Source organism: Mobula birostris, chromosome 18 (genome assembly GCF_030028105.1).
Source record: "Mobula birostris isolate sMobBir1 chromosome 18, sMobBir1.hap1, whole genome shotgun sequence".
NCBI lineage: Eukaryota > Metazoa > Chordata > Chondrichthyes > Myliobatiformes > Myliobatidae > Mobula > Mobula birostris.
This window is the reverse complement of record NC_092387.1, coordinates 17694622-17705163: the sequence shown is the minus strand read 5'-3', so window position 1 is coordinate 17705163 and position 10542 is coordinate 17694622.

The following is a 10542-nucleotide window of genomic DNA, read 5'->3' as shown; positions in this document are numbered from 1 at the left end:
CCTGTCTCCTGTAAAAATGCTATTCCCTTTTCACAGTTCCTTTGTCTCCATTGCCTCTGTTCCCGGGATGAGGCTTTCCATTCCAGGACATTAGAGATGTCCTCCTTCCCTTTCCCTTGATGATGCCCTCACCTGTATCATCCCCATTTCCTGGACATCTGCGCTCACTGTCTTATGCAAAAGAGTACCTCTTGTCCTTACCTACCACCTCACAAGCATCCACATCTAACATATCTTTCTCCACAAATGGGCTTGAAACGGCAAGTTAGTTCATTTCCATGGATGCTGCCTGACCTGCTGAGTTCCTCCAGCATTTTGTGTGTGCCTTTATTTTCACTCTGTCTCCTGCCAATCAGGCATTCTTCTATACATGATGGTATCTTTCCTGTAATACTGTGAGCTCTTATCTTGTTTAGCAGCCTCATGTGTGGTACCTTGTGAAAGGCCTTCCGAAAATCCAACAAAACAACATCTACTGACTCTCCTTTGTCTATCTGGCCTGTTATTTACTCCAAGAATTCCAACGTATTTATCAGCCAAGATTTCCCCTGAAGGAAACCATGCTGACTTCGGCCTATTTTATCATATGACTCTAAGTATCTCGAAACCACATCTTTAACAATCAACTCCAACACTTTCCCAATCACTGACTAGCCTCTAATTTCCTTTCTTCTCTCTTCCTCCCTTCTTAAAGTGTGGAATGACATTTACAATTTTCCAGTCTCCTAACAATTCTATTAGTTATTGAAAGATCATGACTAATGCTTTCACAATCTCTTCAGCCGCCTCTTTCAGAACCCTGGGGTGTGGAACATCTGGTCCAGGTGGCTTATCCACCTTCAGACCTTTCAGCTTCCTGACCACCTTCTCCTTCGTAATGGCAACTGCACTCACTTCTGCCCCCAACATTCTCGAATATCTGACGTTCTGCTGGTGTCTTCCACAGTGAAGACCAATGAAAAATAGTTATTGAGTTAGTCTACCATTTCTCTGTCCCCGATTACTACCTCTCCAGTGGTCCGATACCCACTCTCGCCTGTCCTTCACTCTTCATATATCTGAAAACACTTCTGGTATCCTCGTTAACATTATCGGCTGGATGGCCTTCATATTTAATCTCATCTCACTTTATGGCTTTTTAATTTAAGTATAAATTAGTATAATAAGAGCAAGAACGGGCAGATGATAGGTGGATTCGAGTGGGAGGGAGGTATGAAGGGTACAAACTTTGACTGTTTAATTCCCTCTACAGATACTGCTGTATTTGCTGAGTACCTGCAGAGCCTTTTTTTCCCACTCCAGATACCAACATTTGCGGTCTATTGTGCCTCCTTTGCCTTGAAGAAGTTTATAAGGTCTGATCCTGAGAGCTGCTGCTTGGCGAGAGGTGACAGCTCCTCTTGACTGGACATACCAGTACACAAACATCTGCGGAGTGGGCTATGCGCTGTGAAAGACCCAGTGCTGAGGCTGATCCGGGTGGTCCACCTTCTTTTATTCCTTCTCTGCTTCCCTGTGGAGCCCAGGGTGCAATCTCACAGGTGCCAGGTCGCTGGTGGGTCCAGAGTCACAAAAAACGGAAAATGGAGGGGGTGGGGTGGGTCAGGGTATCCAAAGAATACTGACATTTTCTGTTTATATTTCAGAACCAGAATTAATATCACCGGCATATGTCGTGAAATTTGTTAACTTTACAGTAGCAATACAATTAAATACATGATAAGTAAATATAGAGGGAAAAAACTGAATTACAGTAAGTATATCTCTGTTGAATAGTAAGTTTTAAAAAGCAGAAATAAAAAAGTAGTGAGGTATTGTTCATGGGTTCAATGTCCATTTAGAAATCGGATGGTAGAGGGGAAGAAGCTGTTCCTGAATTGCTGAGTGTGTGCCTTCAAACGTCTGTACCTCCTTCCCGACAGTAACAATGAGAAGAGGGCATGTCCTGGGTATTTCTAGTGTCTGCAGAGTTTTGCTTCTCCTTAAGATGGTGGTCTTGTTCCACCTTGATCCTTGGCTCAATGACCTTTTGTGCCTGCTGATGGTGTGTTCACTAATCCGATAATTTTGTGGCATTGTATCATTTTAATTAATAATGATTAATTCCTTTTGTTAATTTCAGGTAATTAACATTTAAATTTCACCACTCTGGTGGGGAGTGAACTCTGTATTACTGGTCTGGTAACTTACCAACTGTGTCCTAGTCACTGCAGACCGGAGGGAACAAGGTAACCAGTTCCAGCTCCTTAATGTGCCACCAGTGAAGAGTTTGTCTCTGAACCGAACAGATGTTGAGTCAGTCAACTGTAATCTCTTTCTGACACTGATAAATTGTTTTATTCAGGACCTTTGTTCAGTGTTCAAAGTTTATCAAAGTACATATATATCTCCATATACTACCTTGAAATATTTTCTTGCAGGCATACCAAATACAGTAGAATTTTACAAAAAAACTATAAAGACTTGATAAAACAATGTGCAAAAGAAAACAAAATAAAACTATAATACTGTACTAAGAGCATGAGTTGTAAATAGTCCTTGAAAGTGAGTCTGTAGATCGTAGATTCAGTTCAGAGGAGTGATGAATGAAGTTATCCTCACCCATTCAGGAGCTTCTGGCCCAGAAGCCTCTGCTGGAGATCCTGCTGCCCAGAGACTGGGACTGGTCCACCTTTCTCCATGGAGACAGCTGGCATGAGGGATCGTTGGGTCAAGACTCAAGCTGCAACAAGACCAAATTACGAGGAAGCAAAACGCTACAGACGTTAGAATCTGAAATGTAAATAACCAATGTTAAAAGCAGTCAGCAAGTCCAGCAGCCTCCATAGAGTGAGAAACAGAGATGGTGATGTTTCATTTGAAGTGGAATAATGAGAAAGCAACTGCTCTATGTGGCAGATAGGGGGAGGACGAGTGTTCGTGAAGGGGCGGAGAACAAGGTGTCCAGATGACAAAAATACCACAGCGTTGCCCACGAGAGGATGCAAATTCTTGTTATCAGAGCTGCTCTTCTGGAGTAGGTTTAAATAGTAGATAAATAAAGGAGAGGTTTAAATAAAACATGGTACTAGGCAACAGAGAAAATAGTAGCTGCTGGGAACTTGAAATTAGTGAAGATGTTGGAAATCTTAGCAGGTGAGGCAGTATCTCTGGAGAGGGTAAAACCGGGCTAACATTAAGGTGACTTTACATCAGAAGTGTATTGCAGAGGGTCCAGGAGAGTTTCATTAGAACTATCCCGGGAACAAAAAGGTTAATGCATGAGGAGTTGTTTGATGGCTCTGCACCTGTACTCTCTGGAGTTTAGAAGAATGAGGGGGGATCTCATTGAAACATACAGTGGATGTGGAGAAGATACTTCCAATAGTGAGGGAAGCCTAGGATCAGAGGGCAGAGACTCTGAGTAGAAGGGTGTCCCTTTAAAACAGAGATGAGGAGAAAGTTCTTTAGCCAGAGGGTGGTGAATCTGGAATTCACTGCCACAATTGGCAGTGGAGGCCAAGTCATTGGGTATATTTAAAGTGGAACTGATAGGCTCTTCATTATTAAGGGCATCAAAGGTTACAGGCAGGAAAATAGGATTGAGAAGGATAATAAATCAGCCACGGTGGAATGGCGGAGCAGACTTGATGGGCTAAATGACCTAACTCTGCTCTATCTCTTATGGGCTAACTGGCCAATTTACACTTCCATCACCACTAGCTCTTGTCAGGCCATTTTCCCATGCAACAGTAGAAGCAGCCACTACTCTTCTGTTTTGACCTTTCCCAATTTCTGGGGACCCAAACATCCTTCCCAGGTGAAGCTGTGATTCACTTGCACTTCTTCCAGCCTAACACACTGCACTAAGCACTCATGATGTGAACTCCCCTAAACTGGAGACACCACACAGACTGTACGATCACTTTGTAGTTCACTACTATTCAGTGTGCAGAGATTCTCAGAACATCCTTCTGCCTGTGCCTTGAATTCTCCACCGTACTCTCACTTGTCATTGTTGGAGCGACATAGGAGGCTGAATCCCAACATAATGTTAAGGAACTCCTTTTCGGCAACTTTCAAAACTTACCACTAAATTCAATAATTTTCAGTTAAATAGCCTTTCATTTGGTCCCGAGCTGATCATTTCCAATGAAAGGTCACCCAACATAACACAAACACTTCTCAGTTTGTTGTGTGCTTTGTCTTTTTATCTCCCATTTCCAGAAACTACTGAGTTTTGTGTTTTGTACTGACTCAGTTCAGCATTCTTTCTCTCTGCTACACTTGCCAAGAGCTTTTTTTATTACCAGCACACCCTTGTTCTCCATCCTATCACAGTCATTCCCTGTTCCATTCCAACATTCAGTTCCTGAACCACCCGGCAAACCCCTAATCATTACAGTTTACCAACCTCATGACCACTTTCTGGACCCTTTCTGTTCTAATCGTTTTTCTCTAAAAACTGCGTAACATTTGTGTTGAACTTGTTTTTCTTGTGAATGCTGTGTATCTAATGCTTTGTGCCTGTGATGCAGCTGCAAGTTTTTCCATTAGACCTGTGCAAACATGTACTTCTGAATAAATTCAACTTTGACATCCTTCCAATCCCATCACCCTCTCACAAATTTCAATCCCTATTTTCTCACCTTTTCAGTTCTGGCAAAGGATCTTCAGCCTAAATCATTAACCCAGTCTCGCTCTCGACAGATGCTGCCTGACCTGCTGAGTGTTTCCAACAGGTTTTGTTTTAATCTTTGTTACCAACATTAAAGAACAGGGTTTTGGCCACTTCTGTGCAGATTGCTGATAGGATAACTTCTACAACGGACACACCATCCTTGACCTTCCCATTGAAGACTTAGGCACAGCATGATCTCTCAATTCTTTGCAATTGCAAAATTAAGTGAAGAGCTACAAACCTGGCACAGCTCACAATATCACTCACGGAAATACTGATGCCGCCCTTACCTGCATCTCCCTCCATTTCCACGCTCACCCCACCTTCCCTCTACCTTAACACTGACAGAGTTACTCTTGTCCTTCCCTGCCACCCCATCGGCTTCCGCATCCAACACATCATTCACCACAACTTCTGCCATCTCCAAAGGGATCCTACCACCAAAATATCTTTACCTCCCTTCCCCCATGATTCCCTTATCTAATTGTCCCTCCCCACAAATCTCCCACCTGGAACTTATCCTTGAAAGTGGCCAAAGTACTACACCTGCCCACTCACCTCCATTCAGGGCTCCAAACCGTCCTTACAGGTGAGGCAACACTTCACCTGTGAATCTTTTGGGGTCATCTATTGTGTTCAGTGCTCCCGATGCGGCCTCCTCCACATTGGTGAGACCCGTCACAAATTGAGGGACCACTTCGTTGAGCACCTCCACTCCATCTGTCAAAAGCAAACTTCCCAGTAGCCAAATGTTTGAATTTCAGTTCCCATTCCTGTTCCAACTCTCAATCCATGGCTCCCTCTTGTTCCACAATAAGGCCACCCAGGGTGGAGGAGTAACACCTCATATTCTGGCTGGGGAGCCTCCTGTCTTCTTCTATTCCCCACTCTGGCCCCTTACCTCTTCCCACCTTTCCCGGGTCTCCTCCTCCTACAGTCCTCTCTCCTTTCATACCAGATTCCTCCCTCCCCAGCCCTTTACCTTTCCCACCCACCTGGCTTCACCTGTCACCTTCTAGCTGTCCCCTCTCCTCACCTTTTTTATTCTGGCATCTTCCCCTTTCCTTTCCAGTCCCGAAGAAGGGCCACGGCCTGAAATGTCGACTGTTCATTTATTTCCGTGGATGCTGCCTGACCTGCTGAGTTCCTCCGGCATTTGTTGTGTTACTTCTGGCTGGTACGTTGTGCGAAGCCCCATATAATGAATCAGGGTCAGCTTTATTATCACTGATGTTTGCTGTTTTGTGGCAGCCGTACAACACAAGACATTAAAATTACTCTAAGTTATGAAACTAAATAAAATAGGACTGGTGAGGGAGTTGCTCATGAGTTCATGGACCGCGCAGAAATCTGATGGAACTTTTATAGAAAATACTCTTACTCTCGGCTTTGTTGAGTTGAAAAGTTTACCCACCTCAAACAACTAAAGTCAATGGAGCACACTGTCACAGGGGGATTAAATGGTTCCAGGAACAGAACCAGAATCTAAAAGCTCCACCCTGATATAAGTGAGTAACACACACAAAATGCCGGAGGAACCCAGCAGGTCGGGTAAACTACGGAGAGGAATAGAGTCAACACTTCCGGCCGAGACCCCTCATCAACACCACGAAGGGAGTGGGAGGAAGCTGGAATTAAGATGGTGGAGGTGGGAGGGGAAGGAGTACAAAGCTGGAAGGTGATAGGTGAAGCCAGCTGAGAGGGGAGGCAGGTGGGTTGCTGTGGGTGGGGATGAAGTGAGAAACCGGGAGGTGACAGCTGGAAATGGTAAAGGACTGGAAAAGGAGGAAGCTGATAGGAGAGGAGGGTGGACCATGGGAGGAAGGGGAGGAGGAGGGGCACCAGACGGAGGTGATAGACAAGTGAGAAGGGAGTTAAAGAAGAGTCAGAATGGGGGATGGAAAAAGAGAAATGGAAGCTGGGGGGAGAGAAGAAATCACTGTAAATTCAAGACATCAGTGTTTATGCAGTCAGGTTGGAGGTTACCAGGCAGAATATGAGGTGTTGCACCCTCAGTCTGAGAGTGGGCTCAGGGGAGACCACAGGCCAACATGTCAGAATGGGAATGGAGATTGGAATTAAAGTGAATGGTCACCAGGACATCCTACTTGGTGCAGATGGAGTGAAGGTACTTGACAAAGTGCTCCCCCAGTCTGCGTCAGGTCTCACCGATATACAGGCCGCACCAGATGTACAGTAAGTGAGAATATTTTCAAACGGGAATGTGCTTTCCAAATGCTGCTTTTGGTACTCTAAGACCTAGATATAGTCCCATTTCTCCACACCTAACAGCAGATGCCACTGCAAGTGACCCATTGTAGAAATCTTGTCCCTAGAAAGGTGGAGTAAGTTCTGGTTGAATTGGAGATCTGTCCAGATCAATTTCCCAGATTCATCTAATGAAACCATCTGAATATGGAACTAGAAACAACTCAGATCCCTTCTTGAACCCAGACTGCAACGTCTCCCCTCTTCCCCTTTCAGTAAATGGTCGATGTCAGTAAATTGCTTCAGTCTAAGTGTTAATGCTGTCAGGATACCTGTTGGGTCAGCAAGAGTCCACAAAACATTAAACAGAATAGTCTACTCAATACTTACACTGTCTCTCACCTTGGGATTTCTGTAGTCCATGTATTTTTCAAATGCGATCACTATTGTGATGTAGGAAGTACAGTGAAATATACAGTATCTGTTACCAAACCAAGTCATAAATCATCTCAGATTTAGTGAAATAAAATGGTTTATTGACTTAAAAAAATAATAAATAGTACATTACTTGAGCACTGGAAAAGAACAGGAATTAACAATATATGTAATGTAATAACAATCTTCACAAAGCATAATTTTGTCAGTTGAGTTACAATAAATATTTTTAAAGCACTTTAACCTATTGTGTGGCAGCCTTCTTTAACCAGAAGTGGGTTTGTATCTCAGTCACTATGTCCTGTAACATAACGTGTCCGATGACTTTGGAACATGTACCAATCTGAGCAGAGATCTATGGTCCCGGTAATCTGAAGTTGTGACATGTCTGGGCCACAGTATTGTGAGAAATGTGAACTCTGAGAATAAGGTGATCTGCTCGCCACACTGATTAAGGTGGTATTGACAGCAGCTTTAGGGAAGTAGTACTCTGTATATTGCAGGTTGTCCCTGAGTCAGTGCCGGATGCTAGACCCAGGTTATGTGTGTGTTCTGACACTCTACTGCATCCTCACTCTATGCTCAGCCATTCTGCAGGAGTCACAGCACGATGCGAAACTCTCATCCTGAATGTGGACAATCACGGCACAGTATCAGAGAACAACCTGCTGAACTCACTAAAGGAGCCTTCAGGTTCCAGTTTAAAGGGCACAGGCAAAGCACAAAATGTGGTAGAACTATTTTGTTTGTGGGATGACAGCTGGAAAAGCTAAGCGTCAGACTTACCATGGCGGTAAGCACTAACACTTGCGTCAAGAACAATAGTTTGCAAGATACATTCCCAAGAGGCTGATGCCCCTTTAATAAGTCACAATATTTAAAATATTTACTGTCAAATCAACAGTGAGTTATGGCAATGCTTATGAGTAAACAGTATCGGGGCCACACCCACAGCCCCCACACTGAATAAGTTATTATTTACTTCAGCAGTGTGCAGGAGTATGACAAGACCCATTAACACACACTGTAAAGCAAACTTCACCAAGTAGGGTCAGAGCAGGTTACAAAATCTGATCGATGAGTCTAACTAATGAGGGATTTTAATCGGGAGAGTGAGAAAAACCTAACTGGAGAGGTTGGTGAATTGGAAATGTGCTATTTGCTAAAAGTGCAAAAGAACATTTTTTAAATGGGGATTGACAGAGCAAAGAATACCAGCCCAGAAACACTGGCCCAAACGGAATCTCTAACAGCTTTACTGTCAAAGTGGATAATTACTTGTAAAATGTAAAGGATATGGGGCAAGCCTCCATACAATCAGCCTTTCAGAGAGACACAGGGGAAGAGAGCCTATCACGTGGCCAAGTCTGGTTCTATCCGACATCTCTGCACAGACCACACACAGTGACAGTCTCTCTCAGCTTCCCCACCACTCCTGACCAATCCCTTGCAGAGGCCGGTAGATTTTTACCCAGACCATGGTTTGAAAATCCAGCCCTGCAGTTTGAAAGATTAATTACTGTGGCAGGAAGCTGAGTTTTTGTTATTTGGAGTTTGAAGAACCTTGCAGGACAGCCAGGATCCAGTGTGATATGAAAACATAAATCATCCACAGCCCCAGGTCTGTGCAGAGACTCATTGAAGTATACTGGTTTGGTGATAGTTAATATTTAATCCTGGTGCCCAAAATTATTTCAGCACATCCTTCATACCAGGTTGCCAGTAGATCATTGCTCCGTCCACCTTTAGTCACAGCTAATCCTGGGTGCTAACTGCCCAGAACACACTACTCCATTGAACAAATGACACAATCACAGGCAGCCAGATGCAGACCATGAGGTGTCACCTCAAACTCTGTGGCAATCTCAGGAAGCACTTCTTTCATTCTGATAGACAAAGGTGTGGATTCACTCCAAGGGCAGTTGTGGGCCAAATAACCTCCCCTTCTACACCTACACTGGCCTCTAATCTGTACTCGTACAAAGTATTCACTATATTAAACGCTGCTGTCAATTAAAGGACTGAAGGTTGGCTGCTCACATTCTCAGTTACATCAAACTTCCGCCACATTCTCAAAGGCTGGGAGCTGCACTACAGAGCAACTCGGCCACCGAGCTTCAGTACAGGTGAACCCCAAGCTCTGGAAGACCAACATTGTCCTTTTCAGAAGGACCCACACACATCTTTCACTACCTCAGTGTGTTTCCAAACCAACATGCTTACTTTAAAATTGATCTATGAATTAAGTTAGTTTTGGGGCTCTAATTAGTGCAGCTGTGTCAGGGCGCAGGAGGAACACGCTCAAACCAAGCTCCCACAAAACTGCAGGGCGACGATGATTGGCTGAGCTGCTTTGTTTGATGTTGGCCCAGAGGCGCAGACGTGCACACGTGCCTCTGCAGAGATGCGCATGTCCACACACACCACTGCAGATGCGTATATGCATCCGTACAAAGATGCACAAACATCTATAAACTTAGACCAAAGGGCAAAAGGGAATCGTCCCCCCTCCCTTAGGGGTTAGTGCATCTTATGTAAGGTGTCCTCTTCATCAGATAAATCCAGATACCTTTGGAACAGAGATGAGCAGGAATTTCTTTAGCTGGAGGGTGGCGAGTCCATGGAATTTATGGCCAGAGACAGCTATGGGAGGCCACATCATGGGGTATATTTAAAGTGGAGGCTGATAGGTTCTTGATTAGTCAGGGCATCAAAAGTTATGGGGAGAAAGCAGGGAGTGGGGTTGAGAGGGATAATAAATCAGCCATGATGGAATGGCAGAGCAGACTTGATGGGCTGAATGGCCTAATTCTGCTCCTATGTCTTATGTTCTATACCAAATGAAGGGTTTCTTCCTGGAGCTTTCTCATCAGTTTTGACACCCAGCGACTACCCTCACACTTGAGGTAGGGGTGGCTCCAGATAAAACCAGCAGAGAGGCCGGTTCTCCGAAGCTCCAGGGTACGGATCGTTGTTGGAGGGTTAGATGATACTCCAGCGTGTTAATATCATGGTCTGAGCAGTGTGCTCTGGGATAAGCACCCAGTCAGCCTGACTTGTGGGTGGTTTCTGGACAGGAAAGCTCTTCACAGGGAAGAAGAATTGGCTGTCACTGAGATAAACAGAGGGGGAACAGGCTGTTCGGCCAGCCATGCCCAGGGGCTACATGGCATTAATGAAGCTGAAGGCCAACATCATAGCAGGATTAGCTGACTATAACTGGTGTGAGTGTTAGTTTC